The following is a 5,554-nucleotide window of genomic DNA, read 5'->3' as shown; positions in this document are numbered from 1 at the left end:
ATTCAATCTATATGCTGAGCAAATAATCTGAGAAGCTGGGCTTCATGAAGAAGAACACAGCATCAAGATTGGAGGAAGACTCATTAACAATCCGTGATATGCAGATGACGAAAACTTGCTTGCTGAAAGTCAAGAGGACTTGAAGCACTTACTGATGAAGGTCAAAGACTACAGCCTTCAGTATGAATTACACCTTAATATAAAGAAAACCAAAATCCTTACAACTGGACCAATAAGCAACATAATGATTAACAGAGAAAAGATTGAAGTTGTCAGGGAATTCATTTTACTTGGATCCAAAATCAATGTCCATGGAAGCAGCACTCAAGAAATCAAATGACATATTGCATTGGGCAAACCTGCTGCAAAAGACTTCTTTCAAGTGTTGAAAAGCAAGATGTCACCTTGAGTACTAAAGTGCACCTGACCCAAGCCCATGGTGTTCTCAATCGCCTCATATGCATAAGAAAGTTGGACAATGAATACAGAAGACAGAAGAAGAATTAATATATTTGAATTTGAATTACAGTGTTAGCAAAGAATATTGAATATACCATGGACTGCCAAAAGAATGAACAAATCTGTCTTGAAAGAAGTACAGCCAGAGTGCTCCTTAAAAGCAAGGATAGTGAGACTTCATCTTGCTTACTTTGGACATGTTATCAGGAGGGACAAGTCCTTGGAGAAGGACATCACGCTTGGTAAAGTACAGGGTCAGCGAAAAAGAGGAAAATCCTCAACAAGATGGACTGATACAGTGGCTGCAACAATGGACTCAAGCATAGCAATGATTGTGAGGCTGGCACAGGACCAGGCAGTGTTTCATTCTGCTATGCACAAGGTTGCTATAAGTCACAACCGACTTGACAGCACCTAACAACAACAATAACAACAAATGCTACTATCCACTCAAGCATCACCATTAAATTAACTATATATGCATCAGGTTATGGCACCCCCCAATCTTTTGGCCCAGCCTCAAATGTCCTGCTTTAATTTAACTAATATGATTACTCATAGTCTCAGTTTCTTTAGGATTGCAAATATGCTCAGCCGGTCTAGCCTTCGCCACCTTTTCCCGTTCTGCAATGATGAGCTTTTAACCCTCTAATATATAGGAGCTCCCAGGTTTTTCTGAATCTTATTGAGACTAGCTACTTTAATGCCTGGTTGTCTAAATGGAACTATGTCTGATCTGAAAAATTTATCTCTCTTATGTAAAGGACTATGGAATCCATTAAAGATGGGCAAATTATCCATGTGCAATAACTCTTTAACAGAAGATTGGCTCACTGAGGTCAATAGTACCATTCTTTTCCACACAATTATACTGGAAACAATGTGATTTGTGCACCTTAAGGTTATGTTTTCTTCTGTGGAGTTTCAAAATACCAAACCAAAACAGATTTGAGACCCAAAGGTAAACCTTATGCTTAGGTTTTTCCTTGTCTTCACGGCTAGAACATGCAAGGACAGTGCACCGGAGGTTATTTAAGGGTTCCTTTAAATATTCATTCATATGATGAAAGTATTCGTTGGACCAGTGATTTAAAATTTTTCTCTTGAATCAAGAGAGATTATGTCACTGGATCCAATGAAAACCCTGTCTTTGAGAGACCTGGAAATGAATGGGCTTTTCTCTGAGGCCTCCTGCCACTTGTAGGTATTCCTGAACTTGAAAGATTTATCCTCAGTTTATCTGCCACTATGCTGTAGATAATGAGTGAACTCGCTGATAGTATCGAAGCTCAACAAAAGTCTTTCAATTCCCTCGTTAAAGTTGTATTACATAATAGAATTGCCCTCAGTTTTCTTCTAGCCCAACAAGAAGGAGTCTGCAGTTGCTAATACTACCAGTTGTACTTAGATAAATACTTCCGGAGAAGTAGAACAGGGCCCAAAGCAGGTCCATCAGAAGGTTGCCTGGCTTCAAATACCTCCAATGTCAGAATCCCCCTTTCACAGTATTTTTAGCTGGTTGCCTAAAAGTATTGGATCATGGATTCAATCCATCCCACTCAATGGTTTATCAATATTTATTGCTATAATAATTGTTATTGGAATAATCAAATGCTGCAGGAAATATATGACCAATACAATTACCCAAAAGACCAATCTGATGCCTATGAAAACATTCATGTACATAGACCAAACTTACTCCTGTGATGGAATTGAGTTCACCTCTTAGAGTAGCCTTTTAAACAGTCAAGTTGTTCCTCTAATGGGGCCCTACTCCACACAGACTCACACTCTAAGATCACAGAAGCAGAATGCTAAGCAATGACATGACAAAGATATTGGCAGTGGTACTGTGCTATCTGCATGATAGTGTCGTGGGTCTCAAAAGCTTACCAAGATAAGCAGCTACCAAAAAACAGATGGTACCTGACTGACCCTTGTGGATAGTATCTGGGGTCTTAAAGGCCTATTTTAAATAGGTGGCCATCTAATACACAGAAGAAAATAAAATCTATAAGTCCATGCAGAAGAAAGTGTTCTTACCATGGTGATCAAAGGATGTCCGCAGAACTCCTTGATCAAAAGGAGGGAATATATGAGAGCCCTAAAATCGAGACATTTGACCATGGTAAAATGGCTGGCCTAAGTCTGAGTTCAGACTCCATTTTGATTAAAAGTTTACGTTCTGCTTTAAAAAGAATGCAGCTTCTGACCTATGTAACTTTCCACTGTATCCTGCAAAACTGGGTCTTTATATGTAACTCAGGAAATGATTTTCTCTGTGGTTAAGCTAAGAAAGGATGTTAACAGAGCATTCTTGAGGGGTCTTGACACAAATGGCTTATCAAAAATCTCCTGCACAAGCAGCCCTCAGACAATGTTTTGCCCAAGGTGCTATTTTAACAGAATGTTCTCCCTGGCATGGTAGAGGCTTCTGTCTGAAGTATAGGCCTGACTCCATTTTGTCTTAAGGTTCACTTCTGCTTTAATGTGTGCGTTATAACTACAGGATAGACACTTTATAAGACATTGTGCAAACTAAATGTAGGCTATGCTAAAGAATATGGTTTTGCTTGTCCTCATTTTGCTTACATAGATGCTCCAGGAAGCATGTAACTTTATTGGCTAGCCGATTCTCAGAAAATGCCCCTTGGCTCCCCCTCTTGAAATGTCTTTACAACCTTGTACTTTTCCATGGTTGTGTCTCTACTGATGTTAAATATTAACCAATCATGTTTTATGTTGTAAAGTTCCCCATTCTTGCAGTGTTTGCCTTTATAAGCACGTGTCAGGATAAGCTCTGGGGAACACTTAGTAGATTTCTGTCTCTGTTCTGTTTCCCCAATTTGTGAAATGTATTAACCTCAATAAAACTCTTTGCTTTAATTTTACAAAGACTCAAATTGTGGTCTTTGACATCCCATAAAGATTACAGCCTAGGAAATCCTATGGGACAGTTGTACTCTGTCACATGAGGTCACTATGAATCGGAAAATTGACTCACAACAACATAGGTGGAGCCCATTGCAGGGCACAGAAGGGTGGTTTTAATCTTTTGGTACAAGAAACCACTCTGTCCTCTCCTTTTCTTTTTATAAAGAAATCTTGTTGGGAAGAACACGTAAAATTGGAGGCAGCCCCACCCTCCTGGTCACCTCACTCCCAGCCTCCCCCATGGAGCCTGGTCACAGACATTGTAGTCTGAGTTTTGGGGGGTTTTTTTAGTATCTGTAAACAGATACCTAGCTTAACCATTAAAAAAAAAAAAACTTGAGACACTTCCCAAAGAGCATCTAGCTTTGAGCAGTGCAACCTCCTGGTACACCCTCCAAAGTACCTGAACAGGTTCCTGAGGAAGGGAACTGCTGGTGTGGAAGTACTACAGGCAGACCTGGTAAGAACAGCTCATAAAAAACAACAATAGAAATAAATAACAGCAGCCCTTCCTTTGGGAATCAATGTGATCAATCAAGTTCATCTATTTTAGAAAGACAAAGTCATTTCATCTGTTGATGAGACCATTAGTCTTTTAATTCTCCACCAAATAGCTAATCCAAAACAATCCCAAATCAAATTACAATGCGTTAAGAGGAAGAGGAGACAGGAGTCCCTTGGTGGCACAAACGTTTAAGTGCTTGACTACTAACCAAAACGTTGGTGGTTCAAATCCTCCCAGAGATGTCTTGGAAGAAAGCCCTGGTGATCTGGTTCTGAAAACTCAGCCATTGAAAACCCAATGGAGTACAGTTCTACTCTGACATACATGGAGTTGCCCATGAGTGGGGATTAACTTGATGACAACTGGAAGTTTCCTTCAAAGAGACCCAGGCTGACAGTTCAACTTAGTAAATAAAAATTACCAAACAAACAAAAATAAAGTAAGTTAATAAAAATAATAATTAGAACAAAAAGAAGAGGAGGGAGACGGGACACCAGCAGTGTGATTTGACGCTGTCAGCTTCTATCAGTGGATACTGTAAAAACCGCCACCACCACAACTCTAGACAGGGCTGTTTCAAAATGTATGTATGCCCCAGGCTCTCATGATTTTGGAGGACATGTTCTGTTCCCATAAAACATATTTAAATACACCTAACATTCTACATCCAGTTATATTTGTTTAAATGTTTGAAATAAATTTTATAGTTTTGCTTTTGAAATAATGACTTGATTTCAGAGAGTTTTATTGCTTTTTACCGTTCATATTTTGGGTATGATAACATCTCTTCAGGTCTCAAACAACTTTGAGACCCTTAGAAATCCCATAGGCCCCAAGCACTGCTCTTCTCTCTAGTGCCTAATGGTTAAATCAGTTAATGGCCTCTTGCTTTCTTCATGTATGATGTCCTTGATGTCATTCCACAACTCATCTGGTCTTCGGTCATTAGTGCTCAATGCATCAAATCTATTCTTGAGATGGTCTCTAAATTCAGGTGGGATATACTCAAGCTCGTACTTTGGCTCTCCTGGATTTGTTCTAATTTTCTTCAGCTTCAACTTGAACTTGCGTGTGAGCAATTGATGGTCTGTTTCATAGTTGACACCTGGCCTTTGTTCTGACTGATGATATTGAGCTTTTCCACTGTCTCTTTCCACAGATGTAGTCGATTTGATTCCTGTGTATTCCATCTGGTGAGGTCCACATGTATAGTTGCTGTTTATGTTGTTGAAAAAAGGTATTTGCAATGAAGAAGTCTGTGGTATTGCAAAATTCTATCATGCGATCTCCAGCTTTGTTACTATCACCAAGGCCATATTTTCCAACTACTGATTCTTCTTTGTTTCCAACTTTCAAATTCCAGTCACCAGTAATTATCAATGCATCCTGACTGCATAGTTCATCAATTTCAGACTGCAGACGTTGGTAAAAATCTTCAATTTCTTCATCTTTGGCCTTAGTGGTTGGTGCATAAATTTGAATAATAGTCGTATTAACTGGTCTTCCTTGTAGGTGCGTGGATATTATCCTATCACTCACAACATTATAATTCAGGATAGATCTTTTTTCTTTTTTAATTTTTTTTTTTTATTGTACTTTAGGTGAAGGTTTACAGAACAAATAGTTTCTCATTAAACAGTCAGTACACATATTGTT

Source organism: Trichechus manatus, unplaced genomic scaffold, assembly GCF_000243295.1.
Source record: "Trichechus manatus latirostris isolate Lorelei unplaced genomic scaffold, TriManLat1.0 scaffold00093, whole genome shotgun sequence".
NCBI lineage: Eukaryota > Metazoa > Chordata > Mammalia > Sirenia > Trichechidae > Trichechus > Trichechus manatus.
The sequence above is the reverse complement of the archived record's forward strand: the minus strand, read 5'-3'. Positions refer to the sequence as shown.